Source organism: Corvus kubaryi, unplaced genomic scaffold (assembly GCF_017639235.1).
Source record: "Corvus kubaryi isolate FWS band 111438036 unplaced genomic scaffold, C.kubaryi_AGA036_p1.0 71, whole genome shotgun sequence".
Classification (NCBI taxonomy): domain Eukaryota; kingdom Metazoa; phylum Chordata; class Aves; order Passeriformes; family Corvidae; genus Corvus; species Corvus kubaryi.
In genome coordinates, this window is record NW_024582059.1 from 17,681,087 (window position 1) to 17,698,958 (window position 17,872).

The 17,872-nt window shown below is 40.1% G+C and overlaps 1 protein-coding gene across 11 annotated transcripts in view; it reads right to left on the reverse strand.

The window, feature by feature from the left end:
* The window catches only part of SLC10A7 (solute carrier family 10 member 7), a 143,679-nt gene that overhangs the window by 100,894 nt on the left and 24,913 nt on the right, over window positions 1-17,872 (reverse strand). The gene's annotated exons all lie outside the window — the stretch shown is intronic.

Consider the following 17,872-nt stretch of genomic DNA (forward strand, 5'->3'; position numbering starts at 1 on the left):
TGTCTGTCTGCAATTCCTTGCAGTTAAAACCTTAGCTCTAGTGGGATGTACCACACACTAGTGGGATATATAGCTCAAGCATCAGGAATAAGACTAATTATCCTGTTTAACACACAAGGCACAATGAGGAAGAAAGAAAAGCCCAGAAAAGTAGAAAAGAACTGGGGAGAGACAAGGACTCTCACAGGTCTAGTGCAGGATTATGCAGCAGACGACAGCGAACACGATATGGTAGTGTAACATTTTACAGCATCCATATTGTTATTGCAAAACTTAATACAATTATGCCTCCTATTTGACAGGAGAAGAAAGGAAAAAAAAAAAGAGAGAGGGAGACTGAAGAAAGTGATGGCAATGGTTTGACCAAATAGGACAGAACAGGAAATTTTATCTACCCAAAGAGATCAGTGTAGTTCGAGAAGGTGGAATAAGGCAGCACGTCAGAAGTAACTTGAATGAGTTGGCAGAGTCCCTTTAAACAACTCCTTCAATCTCCTATTTAAAAATAAAATCTCATGTGAGTGTTACCACAGCTCATGTCTTAACTGCTGGTTCTAATAACAAGATGTTACATCTCTGTAGAAAGCTATTTGCCACAGCACCGTTACTGCAAACAGAATATAAATATACCTAATAAGGTTTAATCTGTGTTGCTGTTCATAACTATTCATCTGAGTTCAGACAGGAAAAAAAAATATATATATATATATACTCAAGTTCCTGGTTTCCAGCACTAAATTGAATCAGGTGTCCTCTTCTCTTAAGAAAATTAAGTTGCTTTTGTGCAAGAGTGTTTTAATGAGAACAGAGCCTGCCGACATTGATAAATGGGAATGACACCAGAGAGAGCATGTAAGCAGGACAATATGTGCATGTTACAGTCTTACAGGCTATTTTTCACTGACTATCCTGAATGACTTCGCTGTTTCTTAAGGGGCCTATTAATCTCAAATTTAGTTATTACACAACGTTTATTTGAACATATATTCTGTGGATGATGACAGTTAATAAAGGAAATCTTTTACAAGCTGTATTTTTACATATTGTTCCAACTGCAGCTCCCAGTCATTCTACTGTATTGATGGAATAACCTAGTTATGATGCAGGTTTAAAAAAGGCACATATATTCAGATTCCTTTCTAAGCATATGGGGAGTCTTAAATAACTGTTAAAATGCATATAAAAATCCTGCTACAGCATGGCAAAAATGAAAGAGGCAGTGTTAACTGCTCAACAAAATCTCCAGCTGCCCAGTTGCCCCCTCCAAGGCAAAGCATGTGCCTTTTTAACACTGCAGCACCATCTCTGGGAAACAAATAGGGTCTAGATTTGACTCTGATGGATGTACACTCCATACAGAATTCAACAGAAGCTGGAGTATGCATCTTACACATGAATCTGGCCCATGTGCTGTATATGTGACAGGCCACCACAACAGTTGCATTACATTTACAACAAAACAAAAACCACACAAAATCAACAACCAACCAAACACACGAAAAATGAAAAAACACAAAAGCCCCACAAAACAAAACAGCCACAACCCCCAGACTTAGATACCAACTAAATTTTGAGTCCTAAGAAATCTTATAAAAAAAGTGAGCTCGTGTTCAAAACGTCTCTTATAAAAATACCAAATTACTTTAATTATATTAGTTGAGTAGAAATGTACATAACCTTACACTCTTGTAGGAAAAAAAAAAAATCCAGAGGCACACAAATACACACACACACACAAACTACACCCACCAACCAAGAAACCTCCAGTACACCAACAAAAATACCCCACCACCGTATGGAAGGGATTATGTATTTATCCACTGCCATGTCCCCTGTGGTCCAACACAATTTGTTGACTGGGAAAAAGATAGCAAAGATATCACCTAATCCCCAGCCTGCCTCTAGAGCTGTGCTGACAATATGAAAACATTGCTTTGTTTCAACTGTGTTCAACAACCATCAGTTCTATGGAAACTACACTGAAAAGGCACCAGAAAATGAAAACAAAATAACTAATCTGTTGTTTGTTTGCATTTCAGCAGGGGAACATCATACAGAGAATGATGCTCTCTAAAACACTGTGCTGAGCCCTCTGTTCCAGGCTGCCAGGGGTTGCCACCACTTGAGTAGAAGTTGGTGCTGCTTCAGGCAGGCACATCATTCTGCCACAAGCAGGGCACAGAAACAAGCTGAGGCCTCTGCTGGCAGAAGAGTTATTGCCTCTTACCTCTTACTAGCAAAGTTGTTTCTGTTGAAAATCAGTCTTTCATTCCCCAATTTTTGTAGTTTCTCATAGTCATCACCACCTTTTGGTAAATAATATTTACAAATACAAAAACATCTGTTAAAAGGAAAGCTTTTTGGACACACTTATTTAGTTTAGGTGGTGCTTCCCATTGAAGGATTTCTTTGTTTCACCAATAATTTCGGCAATACCGAGGCAGATAAAGAAAACTATCCTGCTCACTTTCCTCTTGTTAGAAATGCTAACTTGTCTCTACTGAGAGCAACTGGGATGACTCAAGGGAGTTCTGGAGTGTCAGCACGGTATTTCTCACTCAGAAGCAGGAGAAGAGAGAAACTAAAAACCAGGAAAGTATATTCATTGAAATGTTTTTTGTTTTTTTTTTTTCCAGAGAGTAAAACCAGAATGTAAACATTTGTAAACAATTCAAATGGAAAACATTAATCATTTAGGTCTCAGGAACATTTATGTGTCACTCTTCAAATTTCTACCAATACTAATATATAGATTAATAACAGGAAATCCATGTTTAGCAAAGGTTGGAAAGTAACACTACTGTATGGCTGGCTCATTTTATTTGAGATTACTTGTATAGCTGAGCTGAATGAAAATAAAGACTTTTGTCATCAGTATCAGAAAGATTACATGAAAGAAGCCAGGAGGAAAGAACCTCTGTCAGGAGTTGGAATGTCCATTCTCACATTGAAAGAACCAAGATTTGGTCTCCTCAGAAGAGATAAGGTGCTTCATGGAACAGCACACAGTGCCTGACTAGCCCACACCATCAGCTGTACAATGCTGTCACTTTGTTCATAATTTCTTTGCTTTATCCTAAATGGCACACATCTACCCACTCCAGATGCTCCTGTGGCTGTGTGGCAAACAAAACTCGTGTGATAGTCACAAAAAAGGCAGAAAAAAAAAAGCCTATCTAGGCCATATTCAGAAACAGAAATGTAGGCAACACACAACTTTTGCAAACCCTTGTCTATTCCTTCAGGTTGCTAAGGTTAAGGGAATCTTCCTCTTTCTATCAACTGTGATCTTCTTCCTTTTGACAGAGACAGTCACCAATACTCTCATCTCGTCCTTGTGTGGCAGTCCTTGGCCAGTCATACCCCAAAGCCCAGGAGTACCCTGAAGCTGTAGTTTAATTTTCCCATCCTCCTGTCAGCTGCAGCACAAAACACAAAATCACTCTCACAAGACACACTGCCTTCCACTGTTGGGTCCCATGTCACACACCCCAACGGGGCACTGACCTGAACACCTACAGTGGACTTCTGAATACCAACATGAATAAACAGAGGCAGTTTCTCTTTTTTTCCTCCTCTACTTAAACATTGCAAATGCAAACATTAAGATGACTGCCCAGTGCCAGTGTAAACATTGGCACAAGCAGTGATTTAGAGCTGACAGGCTCATTACAACACAGGCTTTCTCATACCAAGCACACATGTGCATAAACACCATGCTCCAGCATCTGACTTACTCCTCCACAAAGTTCATGTGGCTCTGACACACCAGAAAGCTCTGAGCTCCTGGAAAGGTATCTAGCCAAACTTTTTGTATGTATTTTTCCCCAAATGGAAAGCCTATTTCCATCATTTTCCTGATCAGGCAAAAACAAGGTAACTTCTCCCTTGTACCTACATACTGTAAAGTGTACGCCTTAGCTGCCATACATGTGGCCTGTGAAACGTGGTTCGAGGGCAAAAGTTAAGAATTTACCCAGTCACTGACACTTTGGTATCAAAACTACCCACAAGCCTTATGCACATCAAGCATTTCTCAGAGACTCCAGGTTTGTTACCTTAGCAGTGAAGATGCTGGGTCTCACACCAGAACAAACAGATTGCTGAACAATGATTCAATAAAAGAGGCTCAGCTGGACAGTGGTAAAGAAGTACTGCCAACTTGTTCCTCTCTTATGGTCAAACAGTCAAACACTTCATAATTGTAAGAGACTTTCTCTCTAAAAAAAAAAAAAAAAAAAAATTACTGTGGAAGGTATCCTCAAAAGGATACAGAGCAATAACAACCTCCCAAACACACTTTTATTTAAGTTCACATTTTCTGAGATCTTAAACTGTGATAAAAACACTTAAAGGTCTTGTCCCCTGATTCTCCTGGAGACACATCATCCATAACATGATTAGAGGTCTAGTTAAACAATGCATCCCACAACTCCAAAGAGTATTACTTCCCTGTTGAAGTGAAATGAAAGCACAAGGCCACTTTTTAAAAGGTGCCCTTTGCATTAACTGTAAGGCTGTGCCTGCACCAGTATTTTTCTATAAATATCCCACTGTCATATTGCTTTCTGGGCAGTCAGTAGCAGAACCAGACATTTTAACTGCTATGCCTTCATAACCAGCTCAGAATAGCATTGTTATAAAAGTCCCTGGCACTACTACCACTGGCAACAGCTTCACTATTAGTTGTGCAATGCCAGGAGATGGGAAATGTAACACTAGTGCAAGGAGGGCCATAGCATGGGGAGGCTGGCTGAAATAGCAGCTTTGTAAAATATAAATTAAGTGTAGCCCTCTGCACAGATCCATAAACCCTGAGCTCTGGAGCTCATGTCAGAATTTGTCATCTCATCAACAAATGTCCCTATCTCAAAGAGGCACAATTTATTTTTTCTTAACCTAGCCCAAAGGTTAGGCTTTACTATAAGCCAGTATCATATGGTACTGGAAATTCCCTTCTTATGAGCCCAGCCAAAACTCTGCACCCAGCAATATTGTGGCAGAGGTAGAGAGAGAAGAAAAAGTTGCATACAATAAGCAAGAGGCCAACATAACAGCCACTGCATGAAGGTTAAAAAGGAAGTCTCAATGCATGCAACTTCATTCTTTGAAATGCTGCTCAGCTACTTTCATCCTCTATATATTAGCAATTCATATAACTACAACTTACACATGCACAGAGTGAGAAAGTGCCTAAATGTGCATCTTTATATATTACATATCCCCAAAATATGCCCAAGGAATTCAGCAGTGGATTAATAACAACTGAAGGTCCAAGCGACTTTTGTCTGAAAACAAATTCACTACAACATTGGTATTTACCACCACCCTTCTTCTGAACCATGCCCAAAACATCTTTAAATTCTACTCAGTTGGTTGCCCCCATTTTTCAAGCAGACTGCAGCATCCTGTAATCCAAAGGGGGTAAAAGGGGCTTGTCTTCCATACAGTGCAAGGATTGATACTCAAATGCCAATCAAGACTCAGTCAGGAACTCGGTTTCAGAACTACTTGACAAGCAGCAGGAGTACATCATGAACTACAGAAATGCTGAAACTGTTCTTAAGAATTTTCCTTCATATATGTATATATTTATTATGTAAACATATATACAATACATAGCAACTCATTAGCAAGTAAATTAAAGATATTTTTATTACTTCCTTGAAGTAATTTACTTGACTCTCTAATGGGTCATATAGGCTACTATATAACCACTACTTCTCTGAAGAAAAGGTGGAGAGAAAACACTAAAACCTATGGGTTTCATGTACAGAATTCTACTCGTGCTCTGTGGAGAGCAGAGGATCACCAAAAACTGTGATGGCTGTGAGTTTGTTTTACTGCAAAAAGTCACAAACTTGTCAATCATGTTGAACATGCACACAGCATTCACTGAATATACAGAGTTGGCTGAAGACTGGAATTTCCAGCATAAGGGATATTTAAACATGTGCTTTATACATAAGTTCCCCTCATTTCAAGAATCCCTTCTTTTCACCCTATGTTTGAATTTTTTTTTTTTTTATTTATTTTGTTATTTTGCTGCTTTCAGCTAAATTTCTCCCACGCCTAGTGGAAGATGGCTTCTGTGACTGTTGCCACACAAAGCTCTTTGGCTGATCCACAATGCAGCACTGTTATCAAATTCTTATGATTCATCTGAGAAGACACAGCCAGGGAGATCACTTAACCATGAGAAATGGAAACTTGGAACACCTAAGTTACACTGAAAAATAGGGACTAAGTGAAAATGATTTGTTTGCAAATCTGACCGAGGTTAACCTGGCCTGAAACAAAATATTGACAAAATATTTACAAACATATCTTCCTGAAAGAAACAGGAAACATTTCTATAAAGTCTAAATTGCATAAACAGGGAGAAGAAAAAAAAAAAAAAAAATGGAAACATTCCCAATTTGAGACAGTTTGTAGCCCAAGTTCTATATTCCCAAAGCTGTTACTCAAGAACTATGTGCAGATAGAATGTGAAAGAAAAATAAAAATGCAATTCTTGAAAAATACACTCCTTCAACAAGAAAGCAATTATTTTACATCAATGCTCCTATTTTTCAGCATTTTGTGCTGAAAACTATCTTCTCACATTAACTGATAAGCTGTACAGACAGGTACAACACATTCTGATTTGCCCACAAAGAAATCCAAGGAGAACTTGATAAAGAAATCAATAATTTTGTGTTAACTACAAAAGCTCCAGCAGGACACAGATAATGTTACTACCTGTTCTGTGATGGTTATTCATGGGCACCCAGTGAGGCAAGGGCTACAGAAATTCTCTGTTGTGCCCAGAACATCCTGTATCTGCACTAAGTTTGCAGAAGCAACCTAGATCCAGAGTTCTTTTTCACCACACAGTACTTCAGTACCGTAAGATGCCCTATTATGCATAAGTGGGCAACACTGTGCAAGAAGAACATTCACAACTGCCAGGTCAGAAGTGTGAGAGCTGCCACCTTTGCTGCACAGCAGGAGGTACCCATGCCAAAATAGACACATCTTCTTAAGAGCAAGGCAGAGCAGCAATACATGTGAACATAAAGATAAGAAGTAGAATTGGGATATCCAGATGCGTGAAGAGTAGAAAAAAAATCACCTTATACACTAGAAGCAATCAGAAATCACATCTTTGACAAACACCAAGTACCAGCTACATGAGCAGCACCTCATCTATCAAGGAACTTTTATCTGACACACTAGCTGCATTTTGTAAAAATAGCTTTCACTTTCAAAAGTTCAATTTCAACAACAGCAATTTCTTCGACTAGTCTGTGATCAGCACTTTGGGATGTAAAACAGACAAATAAGGATGTTAGAAATCCCATCTGGCTGGTATTTTGAGTCACGTTTTGCCACTGATAGACACTTGATAAAAGGCAGAGAAAGACTCGGCATATCAGGTCATATCATCATAAGGAAAAAAAAAACCCAACTAAATAAACACCAAGCCCCTGCACATCTGTCTATGGAATAGATTTTCATCTCTCACATGCATTAATTCTAAAACCCAGTCACTGTTTAGTCAGTCATACTGCAGGAAAGACCTCAGAAAGGTATCTCAACATCGTCACCATCTTGTTGAATCAAAGTTCAATTTGCTCTAACACCATAACAAATGTATTCCTGTAATCTGTATCTATATCCTACTCTCGAAGTATCAACAAAATTCAAAGTGATATACTTATCTACAATACATAAAAGAATCATATCACCACTATAAGCTGCAGTGTAGCAATATAGTGGGGCAAAGCATGAAACAGTAATCAAAGTCCTGAAAAATACACCATTGTCAGCACTGTACACTGGTACCAGTGTATTATAGCACCTCAGTTTCAAATAAATCAACCTAAGTGCCTGCTTTGGTAAGCACTTCGAATTCACTGTACATCAGCATTGGGGGGGGTAATGCACAAAGAAACAAATCAGGAAATGTGACTTGTAAATAACAATTCGATTAGCAGATTTATATTACTCATTTCCTAATGAACTTTCTACCCACACCTACATTCAAACCCTCCTACAGCCTTCCCCCCTTCATTTACATATCTGTGCAGGCCTGCTCTTTTTTCTTGCGAGCCCCTTTGCCCTTTCAATCATGAAGTATATTACTCCACTGTCAGAGCAAAGCAGTTCCTAACAACAGGGAGCCCAGCTGGGATAGGAAGAGGGCAGCAGGCTCAGGCATTAACATAATAATCCAACTGTGTTCCCCCAGGCCCTTAGGGCACACAGCACATTAGGCAGCCCTCCTGTGACGCCCGGGCGGAGGCTGCCGGATCACCTGCCCATCAACCTGTGGCAGTCGCCCCCACCTTGGCCGATCCAGCTCCTGCCAAGCCCCCATCCCAATTACCTTCCCACAAAAGACACATGTCCATTTTCCACGCCTGCTCAACGTGACTGCTGCACACCCTTATTTACTCCATTCGAATGCACCTTGCCGTGCCATTTCCAGCAGACTCACTCCTGCCTTTAGACTTCTGGAAGCTCTAGGGACTGGAACAGGACCTACTGCTGCTGCCAGCAGGATCCAGACCTTGAAACAAGAATTCAGATACAAAGCACTGCTCTCTAGATGCAACTTTCAGCCCTACCTATCCTCTGGATTTTTCCTGAAAGAAAGAGCAGGAAGAACCACAGAGGCAGACACCCACCTTTGCTATTTCTGTGCCATGCCATCCAAGGAAACCAGTTTCAGGTGGGCTCGCTTGTTCTTGCTGGGGCTTGGAATGCTGGAGGATTTTCAGCAGTAAAGTTATTTCACAATCTTTGGTACAAGGCCTGCCACTTCACAGGACACAGCTACTGAGTAAGGAACAGAGCCCATGACAAGATTTCAGGGTACAAACACACATATTAGATATTTCCAAGAATCACTATAATGCTGATTTCAGATACAAGACCTATGAAACCAACCATTTTAAAGAAGGCTTAGAATTGTACTACTCTTTCCAACTAACATTTCTTAACACCTAAAAAATATTCCCACAGTTCAAATGCTTTGGTTAGCAAACTACAACTCAGAATATTAATTTGCATGTACCCTCTATTAAGTTCTTTAAAAAAATATACACTTATTATGCAGTGTATTTCAATGCAATTCTGTAACAAACCCTTTATTTACAGTTTATATGCTGCTTGTACAAAGTACTTAACAAAAAGAAAAATAAACACACTTGCCAGTAAAAAAACAGTATTTTCCTCATATTATACAAGACAATCTCAGACACTACTAGAGAAAAGCTTTTGGTTCTAATATAACTTTTATTCTCATTAAAACATACATATTCTCAAATTACCCTTAACAATGAAAGGCACAACAGAAATGTAATACAGTCTTGTTAAAATAACGTTTTGCAGACTGTGCAAAGCCCAATTTACTTGATCACTTGTGAAGCAAAATTTCCCTAACCTCATTAATTTTCATTAATCTAGCCCCCTCAAAGAAAGAAATATTCAGAAGCAAATGTGCATTTTATTTTAAGTGCTTGGTTGTTATATTATCAATACAAAGAAGCGTTAAGCATAGTAATCCATGTCGCAGTAGCCTGTCAGAGAAAGACCATGGAAAACAACATTAGCTATATAATTTAAATATTTTAGAAAGCAATCCTTAGGCAAGCTCTGCCTATTACTACTCCTCAAAAACATAACAGTAACAAAAAGTATACATTATGAAAACCATGTCACATTTTAAAAACATTTGCTTACTAGCAATTAATTTTCCCAACAAAGACATTCTTTTCTGCCATCACAGTCATAACTTGTTACCAGCACGGTCCTCTGAGCTGGGAAGGGGGCACAGTTAAAACAGCCCTTTGCCTTGAATTTATGCTGGGTCACAGGGTCACCAATAAAACACCAGGATAACCTAGGGGTTTGTTAAGTACTTTATATAGTCAGGAGACTTCTTATACAGCCACAAGCTCATCTATTACTATGACTTGATTTAGATTTTTAGGATCTGCAATTTAAAGAGGAAGAGCTTTGTCAACCAGCTTCTGATCCTTCTGTCATCTCTTCTGCCACATAAACCAATTCCCAACATTGTTGGCATAAAACTGAACAGCACTTGGAACATTAACTACAGCTTTTCTCCTTCAACACCTCTAATCATAGACGACTTGGTCATCCAAAAACCACGAAAAGAAGCTGACATTTTTAATTACAAGAGATCATAAGAACACTCATAGCTTTCTGGAGTTTGTTCTAATTAATTTCCTTTCTTGTGTACATTAGAAATCAAAAGCTCCACAAACTAAAGTAACAGTAAGTTCTTGACATGCTGGAAAACCAGATATTCTACAGCAAGAATTCTCTGCCAAGAATTTGAATATAATCAAGTCACCAGGCAGCTTTTGTTGTTGGTGGCAAACCCTTCATGATTACACACGTGTTGCCATGTGCAGACACATTGCAAAAAGCTGCCATGTTAGTTATATTCCTCGTTTTTCCTGTGAATTCCAGTGTTGTAAATGGAACATGAGACTGGAAATAAACTTGTGAATGGAAACAAAGATTTTCCTGTTTATCTCATTACGTGATCTTTAGATCACATCCATGCCTCAATTATGTCAATATGCGATTTTTTATTTGATTTTACACAGCCCAAGGTCGTAATGGCTCAGGTATGTAAAAAGGTAAGCTGTGGTTTAAGTTTCTCATACAGCTTGGGTTGTGATGGGCTGTTTAAAACAGTAAACAGCCCTGAAACCACTAAATGTAACAATTGCAGTAGGGAGCAAAATATATACAGATACATTTCATTTGACATCACTACAAAACACCCACATACTTCCTTGAAGTAACAAACTACTAGGTCCATGAGGACGTTGCATTTTAATTTCCTGCATAACTTGCCCTTCAATTCAACCAGAATTTTCTTTTCTTTTACAACGGTCACTCTTCCTGACTGCTTCTAGAGCCCTTCCTCTTTCATAGTTCCTATGGATTTATTCTTAAATACCAGACAGGAGCACGTTAGTGACACAGACAACTGTTTTCATCCCTACATAGCTGTGCCAGCAGGACATCCCTGTCGTCCCTCGATGCCCCATAGCCCTAACTAGAGAACACTGTTCCCACAGATTTCTAGGGGGCTGTGTCCTTACTTCCTATATTTTTTGCTTCACAAAAGTTATTTCAAATTCATAAAGACTCTCTGGTAATAGAAACACCCAGAATGAAGCAGTATTCATTAATATGCAATATAACACCTTCATGTACTCAGATTTATTCAGCTTGTTGTGGTGGGTTGACCTCGGCTGGATGCCAGAGTCCCACCAAAGCCACTTTATCACTCTGCTCCTCAGCAGGACAGGGGAGAGAAAAATATAACACAACACTGGTGGATTGATATCAGGACAGGGGGAGATCACTCACCCATTTACTGTCCCAGGCAAAACAGACCTGACTTAGGGGAAAAAAAAAATTATTACCAATCAAATCAGAGCAAGATAACGAGAAATAAAATCAAATTTTAAAAACACTTTCCCCTCACCCTTTCCTTCTTTCCAGCCTTAACGTTACTCCCAAATCCACTACCTTGTTCCCACCAAAGATGCAGGGTGATAAGAAACAGGGCTTACAGTCAGTTCATCACAAGCTGCCTCTGCCTCCTCACACTCTTCCCGTGCTTTGGCATGGGGTTCCTCCCACAGAAGACCATCTTCCATGAACTTATCCAACATGAGTCCTTCTCACAGGCTGCAGTTCTTCACAAACTGCTCCAGCATGGGTCCCTTTCCATGGGTGCAGTCCTTCAGGAACAGGCTGCTCCAGCACGGGTCCCTCATGAGGTCACAAGTCCTGCCAGCAAACCCGCTCCAGCATGGGCTCTACGCTCCATGGATCTGAAAGTCTTGCCAGGAGCCTGCTCCAGTGCAGGCTTCCCCCAGAATCACGTCCTCCTTCAGGCATCCACCTGCTCCAGTGTGGGCTTCTCCAGGGGCTGCAGGTGCTCTGCTCTACCATGGTCCTCCCTGGGCTGCAGGGGCACAGCTGCCTCACCATGGTCTGCCCCATGGGCTGCAGGGGAATGTCTGCTCCAGCGCCTGGAGCACCTCCTGCCCCTCCTTCTGCACTGGCCTGGGTGTCTGCAGGGCTGCTCCTCTCACACATTCTCACTCCTCTCTTCTGGCTGTTGTTGTGCAGCAACTTTTCCCCCTTTTTAAATACATTATCCCAGAGGCTCTACCACCACTGCTGATAGGCTTGGGCTTGGCCAGCAGCACTGACATTGGCTCCATCAGACATAGGAGAAGCTTCCAGCAGCTTCTCACAGAATACACATCTGTAGCACCCTGGCTTTGCCACACAAACCCAGTACACTTGCATAAGGTATTTACCCTATTTCTGAGTCTACTCAAGCACCTGCATTGGTCTAAAGCCTGTTTTTTCTGAAAATCTTAATAAAGAACTGTTTTATAGGTCCTTCTGACATTTTGTAGTACAGAAATGTGCTATATTAACAAGAAAGTGGGGGACAATCTACTTGAAGAAGATATCAGTAATTTCACCAGTTCTAAATGCCAAGTATTTGTTTAATAACAACTAGTGTCTCATAACTTCACCTCTCAACAAAAGTGCCACTGGCATCTGTCAGGGAGAGGTAATTCTGCATTGCTTTTCTCTGCTCCTGCACTGCATTTGAATCTCCCACATCACCTCAGATCCAGTCACTTTTTTACTTAAACTGGTGAGGTGGCACTAGCGATCAAAATATATGAATTTTACCAGCCTGAAAATACAGGGAGAGGGCTGTGCTTCTGCTTCTATAAACTCATCTAGTATTGCTGACTGTGTCACATTCTTGCTTGTCAGCAGTAGTGGAATGGCTTCCAAGAGCTCTAGGCAGATAACAAAAGAGAATGAAGTGAAAGGAATTCTGTTTCAGATATGTTGCAAATCCATCTAGTAGGGCTCTCCCAAAACCTCACCTAGGGATTCCGCACCTTCCTGGGAAGCACCTTCCTACCTGTGTGAGGTAACTCAAAGGAAGGTCATACTGGCTGCCCTTTGCAGACACAACTTCATGGACACTTGGATTTTACCTATTCCAGTTCTGACTGTGACCTTCAACAGAGCAGTGCAGACAAACAAAACGCCTCCCAAAGGAAAAATGGAGAAGGAAAAGTAAGAAAAAAGCAACCCACAAGGATTGTGCAAAACAAAACTGAAACATTATGAAGACCTGATTTCTTAATGTTAGGATAGCCAGGCAGAATCTTTTGAGCAGCAGGTGGCTGCCAAGCACTCACAGTGCTTGTGTCTGGATTATGGTACATGAATGGCAACAAATGATCCAAAATCCAGGGTGCCAACATCCTTAGGAAAACAGCTACTGCCTGCAAACCACTCCTATGCAGCTCCCCCTTCCCTTGCACCTCTGAGAAGCACAGTACCTGTCTCTATCCTACTCATATTATGAACCTCATCGGAATTTTCAGATGATGATCAGCTATACCTGCTGATAGCTGCAAGTTAAATAACCCTGGCTCACCACAAAGCTCTGCCCTCACATTTCTTTAGACAGTGATTTGTTTTAAACAAAGCTTTGTGTGTGCAGCTGAAAATGGAAAGGGGACAATGGAGCAGCAGTCAGGGCTGTGTTAGAAGATGCAGACAGCATCTTGTCACATCACCTGTGACAAACGTGAAACTGCAAAAAAACCACAATACACTTTCAGGCAGGTCAGTTTTTGGGGTTTCTTGCTCAGATAAAAGGTTTTGAAGTGAGACTGTCAAGACTGAAACAGAAAAATCAATTCAATCCTTTAAAGCACTCCAGGGATCTTTTCTTCACTTACTGCTCATTCAAAAATGCCTGTTAGACTTGTTAAACACATGCAATATAGACACTGAACCACACACAAACTTAGTGTGACCAGAAACTCACACTCAAACATGCACAGACAGTATTTATCACACATAACATTGTATCATGTTAAAGACAGTGAAATTCAGAGACCAGAACAACAGGTATCTCTAATAACTATATATTATTATTCGAAAGTTAGGGAAAATTGTTCAGTCTTCAATTCTACAACAGCAGAGAATGTTATTACTCAGTAAAATAGATATGCCACTCACTATTTTCACCTGAGGATAGAAAAAGAAAAGCACAGAAGGCCACAATCAGGTTTTTCTCCCTCTTTTCTCTCTCTCCAGGAGCCACTCATTGCTAAGCACTACCAGAATTCAGAGTCAGCACTTAGAGTCTCAATTTGTTATTTCAGAATGTATAATACGAACAAGTGCTGATCACTAAAAATATTAATTAGCATTTAATTAGAAATACCAATAAGGGGGAAAGCAATGATATGCAGACATCCCGTCCCTGGAATTAGATACTAATTCATTTTAGATTATTAGGAAGCAATAAACTAAAATCACTACCCTGACAGGTTAACTATCATTACTGACACAGTTCTGGATAGGAATGACTCCAGCCCAAAGGATGGCACAGTAAACAATGAGAAATCATGCTAACTTCTGACATTTACAAACGACCATGATAAAAAAGATCTGAATGAGTTACCTAAATTTGGTATTATGAGAGTACTTAATTTACTTTTCTTTTCTTTTTAACTAACATGTAACAGTATCAAAAAGAACAAATAGTTCTTACAGACAGGACTGTACTGGCAAGAAAATTTAACCAACAAAAGGGTTAATTAGGGATACAAATTTTCTCAGACTGTTAATAATGGGAATGACACATAGTATGTGCCCATAAGTAATTCTCAGGTATCTTTGATCTTCAGCCCCCAGCGATTACTGTTGCCTACCATACTCTGGCCTCTGGGACTCTCTCAGAACCAGACATCTGGCTACTTTGTTGTTTTAGACTAATCTCATCCCAGGAGAGCTCAAAAAATGACACCAGGCAAGGAGGGTCCTGGCAAGGGAAAAAACATTACAGTATCAGCAGATTTTTTGAGTGGACCAGAGTATCAAAATTGTCTTCAAATTTCTATAGGGATCCCAGGGCTTCTCTGCTCTCCAGCACCATTTTCACACAGAACACCAGAATGCACATGATCCTGCTTTAAGGAACTGTTAATCTCTTTGGAGAAGCTAATGAATGATAATCCAAGCAAGAACATGTGACAAAGGCAAATAGAGGGGGAAAAAAAAAAAAAAAAAATCCTGTAAGGAATGGGTGGATTTAATGAAGATTTTATTGAAAGACCAACACATGCTGCATGATCAAACAATGTTTTTCAAAGCCTATTAAAAAATACTCCAACACCTCAAACACTATTTTTGAGTCATTCACAGGTTTTAGCTGCCAGCACTGTTATCCCTGAAGAATGACCTCTGACAACTGCAACAGATCCAGCTGAGTGCCCGACTGGCTGCTCCAGGCTGAAACACTGAGCAGCTCATGATGCATGGAGCCCACAGGGGTCAAATCGGCAGCAAACATGGACAAAGGAAGGTTTAACTCCAAGGCCAGGCTCTCTCACCATCAGAGGCTACATGGGTTTTGCCACAACCTCTAGTCCAGACTCCCAACCTGCCCAAATTGCTGTAGGTCACATCAGATGTGCCACTGGCAGCTGGACAAGAGCTGTTGCAGGCAGCCCCGCAAAGGGCTCTTTTCCTATTCCTACAGCAGAGCTCCTGCATCCCAGGTGTTCCCAGTGTTCACTTACTGCCTGCACTCAGCAACGCAAGGAACCAGGGCACTTGGACCTAGACTAAATAGAAATCTCACATGTGGTTTTCTGAGAGCAATTAAACATGCCCATACTGGGAACATTATCGGCGCCATGTGTGTCCAATAAGCATCACTTCTAAAATCCAGGGGTAGCACATAACAACGGCAAGAATTCACTTCTGTATGGGTGTCCTTTTGTTTCAAATCAGCCACCACACCTTTTTTTCCCCTTCCATTGGCAAGAGCAAGCTAAAAAGAATGGATATGAAATAAAGTCAGATTCTAATGCTTTTCTAAAGGCAGGCCCATATGATTTAACTTTGCCTCATCTCAGGGTATTTTCAAAGTGCTCAGAACAAAGCTATGGAAAAACCTCTGAATAACCTGTCATATCACACCAGCTCCCAAAGAAAACCTTTAGCAAGTGCTACAGACAGAAGCAGTTTGAAAATCATGTGCTAAACTTTACTGGTGCTCCTGCTGTTACGGAGCATCCTACTCTCTTTATTTCCACATTTCTCACACCACAGCTATCCTGCTTCCTTCCAGCCACAACATTCCCCTCTCAGTGGGACAAACAACACTAAAAAGTTACCCCAAAGTATTTCAGCAGTTTCCTAACGCACTCTAACAGTTGGACCAATAAGAAAAGAACCTGTGCACCACTGGCTTTAGTTGCATCATATCAACAGTCAATAAACTCCTGAAAAATTCAGCATACTTGTGAGATACGCAGAAAAATGCTAAGCTATTTCTTTCTGAATACGAACTAAGCAAATTCTCCTCTGTTTGTATGGTATGTTGTTAGAGTGAATGTGGATTAGTCCAAATAATTAAATTTTAAAATACTGGCAGCACCAGGACAACATAAACTGGTTTTTATGCTCGATGTAACATGTGCTCAACAAATGTTTGTCCTAAAAGCTTTGCTATGATATCAGCCTGTTAGAGTTTAATTGATGACTTCTGTGACTGCTGCAGCTTGCAGGTAGCTACAATGCTTTACACAACAGAAACAAGAAGTCATCATAAAACATTCCATACCATCACAGTAAAAACTTGTATTGTACTTATTAATACATTGCCTACTGCAGAACAATCCAGACTGCAGTGTAACAAGAAAAGTACTGTAAGGCAGAACAGGTCAAACTAATGCATTTAAAAAAGCATGTGGTCTTATTGGTGAGTCAGCATCAATAAAGTAACAAAAGATAAAGTGCAGGCTAGGCAGAATTTTAATTTTGGTATTTTATGCACTGTAGATGCCTAATACCGTCTGTCTTCACCAGCCATAGAATGTGAGAGGTGCATCCCACACACTTGCCTTTCCTTCCACTCCTTTTAAACCAACGACAAGCAATACTCCACAAAAGAACACAATATCTACTTCATGCAAACACACAGGAAAAGGCAGTCAAAAAGCAAAGAAATCTCACATGAATCCTACATATCAAATGCAGTAAAATACAAACTATAAACTATATACATGTTCTAATGAACATTTCTCACAGTGCCTAAAGGCACATTTTTGTAAGATTGTGTTAAATACTGCAGTTACAGCCTACGCATAGGTACTAGAGACTTATTTGCAAAGGCATATCCCATCACCAGGACTCCAACAGCAAATAAGCAAATGCTTCAGAACATAAATGCTCCTCTGTTTACTCTAAGTATTGATTTATGTTCTGTGGGTATCCAAACATTGGTAGCTAATGCTACCTGGCACTATCTACTACAAAATTACAGCTCCTCAATGAGGTTTTCTAATAGTGAATAAAGCTCCCCACAGCCCTTCTCCAAAAGCTCAACAGCTGGAAGCAGGAAGCACTGTAGCATGACAGGAATGCCAAGATATCCGTACAAAAGCAAATCAAATATGGAAACAAACTCCAGAGAAAAAAGGCCTTCAAACAAAACCCATGTTAACACTTTTCCTAATTTGGAAATAGAATGGAATAGTACCCATTTTTCTGTCATTACAGTGGAACAGAGAGAGGAAAAGCCATTCTGGACATTAGTAAAACCACCATGAACAAGAACTCCTCCAAGAACCTAGTTAGTCTACACCAAAAAAAGTTCAATGAGCAGTATTTTAAATGGCATATAGTTCAAGCATTGATCTCACCACAGAACCATTAATCCCCCCCAAGTACTAAATCCTAACTAGGATTCAATCTACATATATGAAAG